The following is a 15,266-nucleotide window of genomic DNA, read 5'->3' on the forward strand; positions in this document are numbered from 1 at the left end:
TGAATTCTCTGGTGTACAGTAAGGGTTGAGGACCAAGTAAAATCTTTGCCACATTCTTCACATGTGTAGGGTTTCTCCCCAGTATGAATATTTGTATGTTCATTCAGGCTTCTGGACCGTCTAAAGGCTTTGCATATTCTTTACATTTGTAGGGGTTCTCTCCAGTATGAGTTTTCTTCTGTTCATTCAGTGCAGAGGTCTAAAGGCTTTGCCACATTTTTCACATGTGTAGGGTTTTTGCCCAGAATGAATTCTCTTATGTTTAGTAAGGTGTGAATATCTATAAAAGGCCTTGCCACATTCTTCACATTTGTAGGATTTCTCTCCAGTATGAATTTTCTTATGTTCATTCATGCTTGTGGACCATCTAAAGGCTTTGCCACGTTCTTTACATTTGTAGGGTTTCTCTCCAGTATGAATTTTCTTATGTTCAGTGTTGCAGACCATCTAAAGGCTTTGCCACATTGTTCACATGTGTAGGGTTTCTCTCTGGTATGAATTATTATGTTTGTCAAAGTTTGAGGATGAGGTAAAGATTTTGCCACATTCTTCACATTTGTATCCCTCCAGCATGTATTCCATTACGTTAATTTAGTTGGAGGAACTTGGGAAATTATCTGCCACATTTTTTACACTTAAATGATTTCTCTCCATTATGTCTTATGTTTGTTTGAATTTCAAAATTTATGAAAAACTTTGACACATGTATTACATTGAATTATTTTGCTCTGGGTAGTTGACAAGCATTGGTAAAGTCCATTATAACCTCCTTTCTGCACTTTACTCTTATTCACACTTTTACAGCCCTTCCTTAATTGTAAATTCTTCTGTCCACATTTCTCATATCTTCTCAGTATAAATTTGTGAATGAATCTTCTTTGCCCTGCGCTGGCCAAAGGTCTCGGGTAAAATGAGAACACACACCTGAAAGAAATAACAAATCCCACTTACTAGATTCATATGAATATACTTACTTTACACTAATATATAAACTTATACAAAGTACATTAGTAAGATGGCACAACAAAATACCACAGGCCATAATTCCTTCACAGACATATACATGTAACAAACATATACTGATCAAAATGCTTTTGTGCAAAATCTGTAAATGAGTTAATTTTATGTAATGCCTCAGGTAAGAACAACGCCAAGAGCCCACATAGAACAGAAAGGAAAATTTGTTACATTTACACAGCTCTTCCTCCTCCCCAATATAGCATTATATCTTTAGGAGTAAACTGCCAATTACCAGTTTCTGTCTTTAAAAAGAAGAAAAATACTAATGCACATATTCTTAACTTCTGGCTTTTGGTGGTCTTTACAAAATCTGGTTCCTGTCTCCAGTAATACAGTGCTGAAAGAAACAATGGTATACTTGGAAAGGACAGCTTGGGTTTGCTGAGACAAACTGTAAATGTTTCAGGAGCAGACTGCAGTGTTAAATACAGAAAGTAGGTAGAGCAATGATTACAGATTGTTAAGAAGAAATATGAACAAACCCTTTTAACTGAAAAACATGAAATTCCAGACAAGACACATCCTTGGGCCGGGCGTGGTGGCTCAAGCCTGTAATCCCAGCACTTTGGGAGGCCGAGACGGGCAGATCACGAGGTCAGGAGATCGAGACCATCCTGGCTAACATGGTGAAACCCCGTCTGTACTAAAAAAAAAAAAAAAATACAAAAAACTAGCCGGGCGACGTGGCGGGCACCTGTAGTCCCAGCTACTCAGGAGGCTGAGGCAGGAGAATGGCGTGAACCCGGGAGGCGGAGCTTGCAGTAAGCTGAGGTCCGGCCACTGCACTCCAGCCTGGGCGGCAGAGCGAGACTCCGTCTCAAAAAAAAAAAAAAGACACATCCTTAAAACATGTATGGGCGGCTCCCATAATCTCTATCAAAGACAATTGGTTTCAGACTATGGCAGGACAAAGCAACATTGTAAAGATTGTGACAAATGGCTTTTTGTTAATCTTCAAATAACAAGCAAATATTACAATGCATACAAAATATTAGGGTGACATGGCCAATTTAAAAAATTTAAAGGTTTTCAGAAAACAACCATAAAAATGAAGATGTGCGAATTTTTAAAATTTAACCTGAGTATTCTCAGTGAGCTAAATGGAAATACATAAAACTAAATAAAATCAGAAAAATGAGAATCAATGAAAACATTAAAAACATAAATAACAGACATCATGGAGGTGAAAAAAACAAAAATAATGACAAATTTTCAGAAGTAAAAAAAGGATATAAAAAATTAAGAAGCTCAACAGACTTCAACTAGGATACACACACACAGATTTATAGCAAGGCACATATATAAGCAAAGTTTCAAAAGTCAAAGACAGAGAATCTTAGGAGCTGCGAGATAAAAGTGATGTGTCATTTATAAGTGTGGTCTTATGAGATAACCAGTAAATCTGTCAATAAATTTTTTTCAGACCAGAAGGAATTGTGATAAAAAGTGCTGAAAGAAAAATAACTTCTAAGTGGGAATAATACAACCAGCAAAACTGTCTTAAAAATGAAAAAAAAGTAAAGACCTTTCAAAATAACCAAATGCTGAAAAAGTATATTAGCACATCTCCCTTAAAAAAAGATTTCTGAAGAAAGTGTCTTTCACTGGAAATAACAATGCAAGAAAACAAAACATGATCATATGAAAATACATAACTTTCTGAAAAAGATATGCACATATACAAATATAAGGTTCTGTACCATTATAATATTGCAGAAAATATTTTAATTATTCTCTAAAGTTTTAAAGATAAAAGCATAAAAAAACAAACTTAATCTGTTAATATACAACATAAAATATGATACCTCAATAACAAAGTTGAGGGTAAATGTATGAAGAAGAATGTTCAAATGCAAATGAAGTTCTTACCAGTTTAAGATATATGATTTTAACTTTATGAAATTTTATGTAATTCCCAAGATACCACAAAGTATCTGTATAGATACACAAAAGTATAAGAAGCCCTATCAATATAAAAATAGAAAAGACACAAAGGAAGACAGAGAAAGGAAATAAGGGACAAAGGTATAATAATCAAGTAAAACAATTAAAAGATGACTAGGTCTTTCTAATTAAGCAAATTAAGTATTTTTGAAGTAAACTTTCTATTCAAAATAGATGCCACCAAATTAAAAAGCAAGATCCAACTTGCTTTTCAACAAGAATCACTTGAGATCTAATGATTAAATGAGACTGAAAAAGGCAAGATGAAAGAAAACATTTCATGCAGATAAACAAAAGAGGTCAAGATTATCTTATGCAAAGTACATCTTAAGTCAAAACTGTAATATTTCATAAAATATATTTTAAAGGCACAAGAGACCAAGAAGGACATTAAACAACAATAAAAAGCTTCATTTACTGTGAACCCATGACAAATGTGTATATATATATATAAATTGTTTGTGTGTGTCTGTGTGTGTGTCAGTGTCACATTAGGGTTCCAAATATAAAAATCAAACACTGACAAAGCAAGACAGAGGAAGCAATATAAGTATAGTAGATTTTTTTTTTTTTTTTTTTTTTTTTTGAGATGGAGTCTCACGCTCTGTCGCCCAGGCTGGAGTGCAGTGTCGTGATCTTGGCTCACTGCAAGCTCTGCCTCCCGGGTTCACGCCATTCTCCTGCCTCAGCCTCCCGAGTAGCTGACACTACAGGCACCCGCCAACATGCCTGGCTAATTTTTTGTATTTTTAATAGAGATGGAGTTTCACCATGTTAGCCAGGATGGTCTCAATCTCCTGACCTCGTGATCTGCCCACCTCAGCCTCCCAGAGTGCTGGGATTACAGGTGTGAGCCACCACGCTTGGCCTGTAGTAGAATATTTCAATACCCCAATTTCTGTAATGAATAATCAAAAAAGAATATTCATAAGAAAAGAGAAGACTTGAAGCAGTATATGGCAGTTATGCCTAAGAGAACTGTAGAGAATACTCCGCAACAACAGCAGGATATACACACTTCTCAACAGCTGATACAATGTTCTCCTTGATAAACCACCTGTTAGGCCACAAAAAAAGTCTTAAAATATGTTTTTAAATAGAAATTTTACGGATAGCTTTTAATGACCAAACTGGAATGAGATTATAAATTAATGAAAGAAAACTAACACTGACATATTTATAGAAATTAAAAAATACAGTCTTCAGCATGCTCTTGTTCAAATTTTGAAATATTATGAAGATGTCTAGACTGCTCAGTGTAATCTACAGATTAAACGAAATCCCTGTCAAATTTCTAATCAATTTCTTGCAGAAATAGAAACAGCAACCCCAAAGTTATATAGAATTTCAAGGGACAATAAAGCACCCAACAATTAAAAAAAACGTTGGAGGCACCACAGCTCATGATTTCAAAGCACATACAAAGCAAAAGAAATAAAACAATTTGATATGGGTATAAAGCTGAACAGCTAGATTAATAAAATAAAATCCGGCATAAATATACACTATCACACATATGGTTGAATGAAGAGTAATTTGTACACATAATTATTGTAGTACTGTTGCTGAAAGCAAATAAATGAAAGCAATGCAAATTTCTCACCAAATGAATGAATAAATTTGTAATATTAAAATAATGAAATACTACTCAGTTTGTAAAAAGCAAAAAAACTCTAACAAGTGTAATAAAGATAAATCTTGATGACATTGTGTGACATGAAATAAGTCAGCCATGAAGACACAAACTGTGTGAATCAACTCACATGAGATATCTAAAGCAGTTTGACTCTAAAATAGAAAACAGAATTGTTTTTGTAAAGGACCAGAAAACAGAAAAAGTAGTTAGTTGTTTAATGTGTTTTGAGTGTTGGCTTTGCAAGATAAACATATTCTAAAGATATAGTACGTAACAATGTCAATATAATTATATACGTAACAATATCAATATAATTAATATGACTGAACTCAATATTTAAAAAAATTTAAGATGGTAAAGTTTGTGTTTTGACAATTAAAACAGTATCTAATATCTAAAATAGACACAGAAGTTTGACAGTTTTTGAAATCTTTAAATCACAAGTGTTTCTCCCCCACACACAAAAACATAGATTTACAAATAAATAGAGGGTAAAATTAGGAGAATTTCAAGGACTACTCAGCTAGGCAGGGTAAAACCACCATTGTATACACATAAACCGAACAAGTATACAACTCATAAACACTAACAGGAACAATATGCATATAGATAAACACAGAGACTCTTATAATAGAAATAGACATATAACTGATCCATATTTGACTTGTGCTCCATAGTCTTTTTATTTTTTATTTTTTGAGATGATGTCTTGCTCTGTCACCCAGGCTGGAGTGCCGTGGCAGGATCTTGGCTCACTGTAACCTTCGCCTACCGGGTTCAAGTTATTCTCCTGCCTCAGCCTCCTGACTGGCTGGGATTACAGGTGCTCACCACCACACCCAGCTAATTTTTGTATTTTTAGTAGAGACACGGTTTCATCATGTTGGCCAGGCTGGTCTTGAACTCCTAACGTCAAGTGATTCACCCACTGCAGCATTCCAAAGTGCTGGGATTACAAGTGTGAGCCACCATGCCCAGCCATGCTCCACAGTCTTATGGCGTACACAGCTGAATATTGTCATACACAATGAAAACATCCTTGTCCGAGATGTCAGAAAAAAAGTGCTCTGCTCTTTCCTGTTTAGGATGGTATCAGTCATTGATTTGTCATACATGGCCTTTATTGTGTTGAGGTACATACCATCTATACCTAATTTGTTGAGTTTCTTTTTTTTTTTTTTTGAGGCGGAGTCTCGCTCTGTCGCCCGGGCTGGAGTGCAGTGGCCGGATCTCAGCTCACTGCAAGCTCCGCCTCCCCGGTTCACGCCATTCTCCTGCCTCAGCCTCCCGAGTAGCTGGGACTACAGGCGCCCGCCACCTCGCCCGGCTAGTTTTTTGTATTTTTTAGTAGAGACGGGGTTTCACCGTGTTAGCCAGGATGGTCTCTCGATCTCCTGACCTCGTGATCTGCCCGTCTCGGCCTCCCAAAGTGCTGGGATTACAGGCTTGAGCCACCGCATCCGGCCTGAGTTTCTTAAAGGCATGTTGAATGTTGTATTTTGCCAAATACTCCTACATACACAATAAAAATAAAGATATCTAGATGTCTAGCAGCAAACCTAATTAAAAAGGTAAACACTCTCTACACTGAAAATTATAACATCGATAAAAAACTGAAAAAGACATGAGAAATTGAGATTTTTTTGCTTATGAATTGAAAAAATATAAAAGTGGCTATACTACCCAAGGTGATCTACAGATTATGTAATTGCTACCAAAATACTAATGAGTTTTTTTCACAGAAATGGAAAAAAAAAAAAAAAAAGCCTAAAATTTATGAGGAACCACCAAAGACCCACAAATGGCAAAAGTAATCCTGAGCAAAAAGAACAAAGCTGGAAGCATCTCATTACCTGGCTGCAAAACATACTATAAAATTATAATGAGCAAAACAGGATGATACTGACATAAAAACAGATAAACAGGTCAAAGTATCCAGTGAGCCCAGTAATAAATTCGTGAACCTAGAGCCACGTGATTTTCAACAAAGATATCAAGAACACACATTTGGAATAAGACTGTCTTTTCAATAAATGGTGCTAGAAAAATTGATTATCTACATATAAAAAAATGAAACTAGGCCCCTACCTCTTATGATATAAAAAACTCAATCACAAATAAAGATTTAAATAGGAAACCTAAACCTATAAAGATATTTGAAGTAAACATAGAGGAATGCTTTACAACATATTGCAGAACAAAGAATTTTTAAGACTTCAAAACATACACAAAAATATGCAAATGGCATTACAACAAACTAAGAATGCTTTGCACAGCAAAGAAAACAATTAACAGAGCGAAGAGAAAATGTATGGAATGAAAGAAAATATTTGTAAAATATACATGAGAGGAAAACTTACAGAATATATAACAAACTTAACAACAAATATAACACATAATTTGAAACTAGGGAAGAGACATTAAGAGACATTTTTCTTTTCTTGTTTTTTTTTTTGAGATGGAGTTTCACTCTTGTTGCCCAGGCTGGAGTGCAATGATGCTGTCTAGGCTCACTGTTGCAGGAAGTCAGGGACCCCGAACGGAAGGACTGGCTGAAGCCATGGCAGAATAATATAAATTGTGAAGATTTCATGGAAATGTATTAGTTCCCCAAATTAATACTTGTATAATTTCTTACTCCCGTCTTTACTGCAGTCTCTAAACATAAATTGTGAAGATTTCATGGACATTTATCACTTCCCCAATCAATACTCCTATAATTTCCTATGCTTGTCTTTAATCTCTTAATCCTGTCATCTTTGTAAGCTGAGGATGTGTGTCGACTCAGGACCCTGTGATGATGGCGTTAACTGCACAAATTGTTCATAAAGCATGTGTGTTTGAACAATATGAAATCTGGGCACCTTGAAAAAAGAATAGGATAACAGTGATGTTCAGGGAACAAGGGAGATAAACCATGCCTGGGAGCCGGGCATGATAGAGTTGTATTTCTCTTATTGCCGAAAATGGGCAAGAGAAATATCGCTGAATTCTTTCCCCAGTAAGGCATATTAATTAACAGTCCTCTGAAAAGAATGCATTCCCAGGCGGAGGCCTCTAAAATGGCCACTCTGGGAGTGTCTGCCTTATGCAGTTGTAGATAGGGATGAAACATGCCCTGGTCTCCCGCAGCACCCCCAGGCTTGCTAGGATTAGGAAATTCCAGCCCGGCGAATTCTAGTCAAGACTGGTTCTCTGCTCTTGAACCCTGATTCCTGTTTTTTTTTTTTTTTGAGACGGAGTCTCGCTCTGTCGCCCAGACTGGAGTGCAGTGGCCGGATCTCAGCTCACTGCAAGCTCCGCCTCCCGGGTTTACGCCATTCTCCTGCCTCAGCCTCCCGAGTAGCTGGGACTACAGGCGCCCGCCACCTCGCCCGGCTAGTTTTTTGTATTTTTTCGTAGAGACGGGGTTTCACCATGTTAGCCAGGATGGTCTCGATCTCCTGACCTCGTGATCCGCCCGTCTCGGCCTCCCAAAGTGCTGGGATTACAGGCTTGAGCCACCGCGCCCGGCCTCTGATTCCTGTTAAGATGTTTATCAATGACAACACGTGCACAGTGGGACAAGAAACTTCATCAGCAATTCTAGTTTTGCCCTGGCCTTGTGACCTTGTCTTGCCCATCTGCCTTGTGATATTTTATTGCCTTTGAAGCATGTGATCTCTGTGACCCTATTTGTACATTCCCTTCCCTTTGAAAATCGCTAATAAAAACTTGCTAGTTTTGCGGCTTGCGGGGGGCCTTCACAGAACCTGCCGACATGTGATGTCTCCCCTGGACACCCAGCTTTAAAATTTCTCTCTTTTGTACTCTTTTATTTCTCAGACTGGCCGACACTTAGGGAAAACAGAAAAGAACCTATGTTGAAATATTGGGGGCTGGTTCCCCCAATAGCTCACTGCAACCTTTGCCTCCTGGGTACAAGCGATTCTCCTGCCTCAGCCCCCTGAGTAGGTGGGATTACAGGCGCCTGCCACCATGTGTAGCTAGTAGAGAAGGGGTTTTCACCATGTTGGCCAGGCTGCTCTTGAACTCCTGACCTCAGGTGATCCGCCCATCTCAGCCTCACAAAGTGCTGGGATTACAGGCATGAACCACTGTGCCCGGACTAAGAGGCATTTTTCAAAACAAGAAATACAAAAGGCCAAGAAGAACATGCAAAGATGCTCAACATCACTAATTATCAGAGATATGCAAATCAAAGCCATAATAAGATATGACTTCACTGCAGTTAGAATGACTGTAATTAGAAAGGCAAAAAAAAAAAAAAAAATTGTTAGTGAGAATGTACATAAAAGTTAACATATAAGGCTCGTAAGATTGTAAGTTAGTACAGCTATTATAGAAAAAAATGTATCACAGGGTGACATATATTTAAGCAATAAACATCATAATTTAAGATTTTTTTGATTCTAAGACAATAAAATGTTGACCATGTAAGAAAAAAAGAATTCAAATTGCTAGATCATATGTTACAGAAATAAACCAGATAAACTGAGACAAATTCCACATGATCTTACACATATGTGGAATGTAATAAAAACATAGATGGTGAAGGTTTCATGTAACTGTTCTTAGCAATCGCTTTTTGGATATGACATCAAAGGCTCAGGAAACAAAAATATGGACATACACATAGTACTACATCACTGTATCCTAACTATTCCAAGAATATTTAAAGCAGGACTTTAAATAGATATTTACATATGCATGTTCTTCATTATTATTTACACAAGACAATTCCTGGGAACAACACAAATGTCCCTTTAGAGATCAGTATTAGATTTTTAAAATGTGACATACATACAATGAAGTATTTCATTTTAAAACAGAAAGATATTCTGACACATTTTACAAAAACAAAGCCTGAGAACATTACATTATATAAAATAGTCAAAAAGAAACAGACATTATATAATTACACTAATAAGAATATGGAAATCAGCCAAAATTATAGAAACAGGAAGTAAAATGGTGTTCTTCAGTAGCTGAAGAAAAAGGAAAAAAGGGCTAAGTTAAATTGTTTATAATGTATTCAATTTTACTTTTGTAAGATAAAATTAATCTAGAGATCCATTGCAAAAAAAAGTAAACGTACTTAATACCACTAGACTGTACACTTGAAAATGTTTAATGTAGGGAAAAGCAAGAGAGATCAGACTGTTACTGTGTCTATGTAGAAAAGGAAGACATCAGAACAATCTGCATTTTGAACAATGATGTCTGTTGGAGAATGTGCAGTAGCAAAAATCAAAAGTTGGAGTGGGGCCAAGTAATCTATTTACTTGTGCTGACCAAATTTTTTCTTCAACTAATTTTTTACGTTGCCTCTGGAGTTAATGTTCTTTTACTATTCAATTTTGGATCCCCTCTTAAGAGAGAGAACAAATTTGACATGGCATAAGTAGGGATGCCTAGAGTTGGCCGAAATTAATTAATATCTCCTAGCAACTTTTTGAAAGTCATTTAATGTTTTTGCAGTGAGCCAAGATCACGCCACTGCACTCCAGCCTGGGTGACAAGAGCGAGACTCTATCTCAAAAAAAAAAAAAAAAAGGAAACCCTTTTAATGTTTTTAGTGTGTCTTTTCTTATTTCTATTTTTTGTGGTTTAATTTTCCTTTCCTCTACCTGCATCCCCAAGTAATGGAAAGGAATAGAGGTTTGAATCTTATCAGATGCTATTGTCAGTCCTGGGTTGGCAACCTCGGTCTGCAGAAATGTGTAACAGTCAATTTGTCTCTCGTTTCTGCAGCACACAAAATATCATCAACATAATGAATAATAGTCTGAAAACCTGTCTCTAACTGGTTGAAGAGCTTGAGCTGCAAAAGTCTGACAAATAGCTGGACTATTAAGCATTCCCTGAGGCAACACTTTCCACTGAAACCTGGTGGCTGGTTCTTTATTATTTGTGGCTGGTATAGTAAAAGCAAATTTTTCAAAATCCTGTTTTGCCAGAGGAATGGTAAAAAAGCAGTCCTTCAGATCAGTTATAATTAAAGGCCAACCTTTGGGGATCATGGCCGGATAGGGCAACCTGGGTTGGAGAGCCCCCATGGGTTGAATTACAGTATTAACAGCTGTTAAATCGGTCAGCATGCACCATCTGCTGGATTTTTTCTGAATTACAACCAGGAGAATTCCAAGGCAGAAATGAAGGCTCAATATGTCCCTTTCCTAATTGTTCCTTTGCTAATAAGTGTAAAGCCTCCAGCTTTTGTTTCGGTAGCGGCCACTGATTTACCCATACATGTTTTTCTGTTTTCCAAGTTAATGGAATGGGTTTTGGAGGCTCTACAGTGGCCTCTCCTAAAAATGATACCCTATTCCTTTTCTTTCTTGATTTCCCTCAGCCTCAGTTGGGACTTTAATGGCATCTCCATGCTTCCCTAGTCCCTTTTTAGGGAGATATCCCATTTTACTCATTATTTTTTGACTCACGGGGCTGTATAGGGAGACTGGGATAGTAATCTCTGCATGGCATTGTTGTAACAAGCCTCGGCCCCATAAATTGATTGGAATAGAAGTGATCATAGGTTGAACTGTACTTTCTTATCAGGTCCTAGACAAGGTAAAATCATGGCACTTTGATACACTTCTGAGGTGGTGCCTTGTGGGGAAAAGAGAGATCAGACTGTTACTGTGTCTATATAGAAAGAAGTAGACATAAGAGACTCCACTTTGTTCTGTATTTGAGATGCTGTTAATCTGTGACCCTACCCCCAACCTTGTCCTTGTAAGAGACATGTGCGGTGGTGACTCAAGGTTTAACAGATCTGGGCTGTGCAGGGTGTGCTTTGTTAAACAAGTGCCTGAAGGCAGTATGCTTGTGAAAAGTCATCACCATTCTCTTAATCTCAACTACCCAGGGACACACACACTGCAGAAGGTCGCAGGGACCTCTGCCTAGGAAAGCTAGGTATTGTCCAAGGTTTCTCCCCATGTGATAGTCTGAAATATGGCCTCGTGGGAAGGGAAAGATCGTTCCCCAGCCTGACACCCATGAAGGGTCTGTGCTGAGGAGGACTAGTTTAAGAGGAAAGAAGGCCTCTTGGCAGTTGAGATAGAGAAAAGCATCTGTCTCCTGCCGGTCGATGGACGATTTTATGTTCTGTTTACTGAGAAAGGAGAAAACCGCCTTAGGGCTGAAGGTGGGATGTGCTAGCGGCAATGCTGCTCTTTATGCACTAAAAAGGTTTATGGAGATGTTTGCGTATGCGTATCAAGGCACAGCACTTTTCCTTAAACTTACTCATGTCACAGAGATCTTTATTCATATGTCTTACTGCTGACCTCCCTACGATGATCCTATTATCCTGCCACTTCCCTTTTTCTAAGATGGTAAAGATAATGGTCAATAAATACTGAGGGAACTCAAGAGACCAGTGCTGGCGTGGGTCCTCTGTATGCTGAGTGCTGGTCCCCTGGGCCCACCTTTTCTTTCTCTATACTTTGTCTCTGTGTCTCATTTCTTTTCTCAAGTCTCTTGTTCCACCTAACGAGAAACACCCACAGGTGTGGAGGGGCAGGCCACCCCTTCAGTACCTATGCCAACAAATCCTGTAACAGGCTTTTGTTTAGGCCAATTTTTTGGCCATCCATTGATGTAAGGTGATGATAGAGACATCAGCCCCGGTATCCACTAATCCTTCAAACTGCTTTTCCTGAATAGTGACTGTACACTCGGGTCTATCCTCTGAGATGGGATTATCCCAAGAAGCAGCTTTTCCAGCAGGGTTGATACTTCTAAACCCTCCTGTTCTTTCTGTTTTCTTTTCCCCAATTGTAATATAAGACAAAGGCAGTATTTGAGCAATTCTATCACTTGGATTGTCACTCCAGGGAACAGTGGAGCTGATCACTAACTTAATTTCCCCTTTATAATCTGAATCAATTACCCCAGCATGAATTTGGACTCCCTTCAAATTTAGACTCGATCTCCCTAAAATAAGGTCTACCGTCCCTTCTGGCAGTGGGCCATATACCCCTGCAGGAATCTTTTGTTGGAGCTCTCCAGGGAGTCAAGAGACCATTTGAGTGGAACATAAATCTACTGCTGTGCTGCCTGCTGTGGCAGGGGACACTGTTGTACTGTTGTTTGACAGCTGGTTGTCTGACAATTGGTTGACTCCCTGAAGTGGTGGTATTTGCTGCGGGGGGTTGTTGTCCCTGAAAACCCTGAGGAACAAACGGCTGAATTGGGAATGCACCGGTTTGTTGTGGGGCCTGAGACTGGCCCCTCTTCCTGTTTCCCAACAATGGTTGCTGATTTTTATCAAACTTAGAATGTTATTGATTAGCCCAATGTTTTTCTTTTCCACATCTTGGACACAGGCCAGGTGGCTCTTTATTTTTTGCTGTAATAGCTTGACATACTATATTCTGTTCATTTAGGACTGGGCAGTTCTTTTTTAGATGACCGATTTGACCACAATCATAACATTTTCCCCCAAATGTTCTAACTTGTCCTCCTAAAGTGACCCCCGTCATTGCTTGAGCCATTAGCATTGCCTTATGCATAGCTTCTCCAACCCCATCACTAGCCTTCACAAATTCTGTAATTACATCAACTCCTGCTGGAACTTTTCCTTTTAATGGCTTTATGGCCGATTGACATTCTGGATTTGCATTTGATAGGCCATTAATTCTACAATAACTTTTTGGGCATTATCATCTGTAATAGATTTTTGAGCAGCATTTTGCAATCTTGCCACAAAGTCAGGATATGGCTCTTTAGAGCCGTGTCTAATTGAATTAAAAGAAGAGCAGGCGGTTCCTGGGTCCTGAATTTTTTCCCAGGCCCTGAGGCGAATAGCCCTTACTTGTTCAACAGCCTCATTCTGCATTACTGCTTTTTGGTTAATGGTACTCCAATTTGGACCTGTTCCTAACAATTGGTCTACATCTATATTAACAGTGGGATTAGTAGCCTGATTTTTTCATACCTGTTCTTGTACTCCACTCCATCAATCCACCAGGTTTTAAACTGTAGAAACTGAGAGGGTGAAATGGAAGATTTAACCAAAATTTCCCAATCATAAGGAATAAATCTACTTCCATGAGCAATGGAATCTAATAATGTTCTCATATAAGGTGAGTTGGGTCCATATTGTTTGTAACTCCTTTCTTCATATTTTTTAACATTTTCATGGTGAAAGATTCATATCTAGCCTCAGCTCGGGTAGGCGCTCCTACTTGAGTCTCTTCCCTGGCCGGTACCGGTTGTAAACTTGCCAGGAACTGCCATGCCTCAAGATCTCCCTGTTTTCTGGCTTTATCAATGATTTCATGCAGTGTGCTATATTATCCACTAGGTGGTGCTGTAGGATCAAGCGCCACCGTCACAGGTTGCTGGTATGATGCCGTGCTATTTGGCATGGGACACACTGCTTGAGGTCTGTATTGAACCTCTGGAGGCGGCCAATACTGAAGCTCGGCTGGCGGCCGATATTGATAAACTACCAGCAGTTGGGTCTTATTTTCTAATGGCTGATATTGTGGATACCATGTCTGGATTGGCATTGCTGGGATAGAGACTCTATCCTTTTCTACTTGATATTCTCTTGGAGTTTGTACTTGTCTAACCTGCATTTGAGGTTGTAATGTTACAGGCATCTGAACCGTGGGAAGAGGCCATTGTCATTTAGGCTCTGATGGCCCCAATGATTCTGGATCTCCTTCCCCCAGTTTTAATGATTCAGGATATATTACCTCCTGTAATTGACTGTAGTCAATATTTTGCATTGACTGTCCCATTACAGACTCTGCTACATTTTTACAATGTGAACTTTTCATTCCTTTCTTAAACTCTGTCCCTACCTCTTCTTCACAATCTATTACACAGCTTTCAGGGGCATCAGAAACTGAAACGCTATCTTCTCTTGTTTGAAACAGTTCTAAACCTGCTTTAATAATGGCCCAATCATTCTATACTGCAAGCGGGATTTTTACCTTCCCTATTTGCTTGTTTTAATTTTTTGCCATTTTCCCCCCAATCTTTTATATCTAAAGTTCCCTGTTCTGGAAACCATGGGCAGAATTGTTCTATTGTTTGAAATAGCATAATTAGATTTTCTGTAGAAGCTCTAACTCCCCCTCTTCTTAAAAGAATTTTAATGAAGCTGAGATAAGACGCGTATTTACTTTCAGTTTGTCCCATTGTTACCCTGGGTTCCTCTGAGCGCACAAGCTTACCTCAACAGTGGACGTACTCAGGAATCTCTCCTTGACTTGTACTCAATGGTCACATTCTTAGCATACCTGCACCCAAGAGAAAGGCACCCATGTTGGGCGGCAGGCGAAGGGGTGGACTGCCCCTCCACACCTGTGGGTATTTCTCATCAGGTGGTAAGAGAAACTGAGAAAAGAAATAAGACAGAGACAAAGTATAGAGAAAGAACAATGGGCCCAGGAGACCGGTGCTCAGCATACGGAGGACCTGCACTGGCACTGGTCTCTGAGTTTCCTCAGTATTTATAAATTACTATTTTCACTATCTCGGTGAGGGGAATGTGGCAGGAAAACAGGGTGACAGTCAGGAGATGGTCAGCAAGAAAACATTTGAGCAAAGGAATCTGTGTCACAAATAAGTTCAAGGGGAGGTACTATGCCTGGATGTGCACACAGGACAGATTTATGCTTCTCTCCACCCAAACATCTCAGTG

At 38.7% G+C, this 15,266-nt stretch overlaps 1 pseudogene; it reads right to left on the minus strand.

Moving 5' to 3' along the window:
- The window catches only part of LOC104669906, a 43,031-nt pseudogene continuing 27,765 nt past the window's right edge, over positions 1 to 15,266 (minus strand).

Source organism: Rhinopithecus roxellana, chromosome 2 (genome assembly GCF_007565055.1).
Source record: "Rhinopithecus roxellana isolate Shanxi Qingling chromosome 2, ASM756505v1, whole genome shotgun sequence".
In the NCBI taxonomy this organism is placed as follows: Eukaryota; Metazoa; Chordata; class Mammalia; order Primates; family Cercopithecidae; genus Rhinopithecus; species Rhinopithecus roxellana.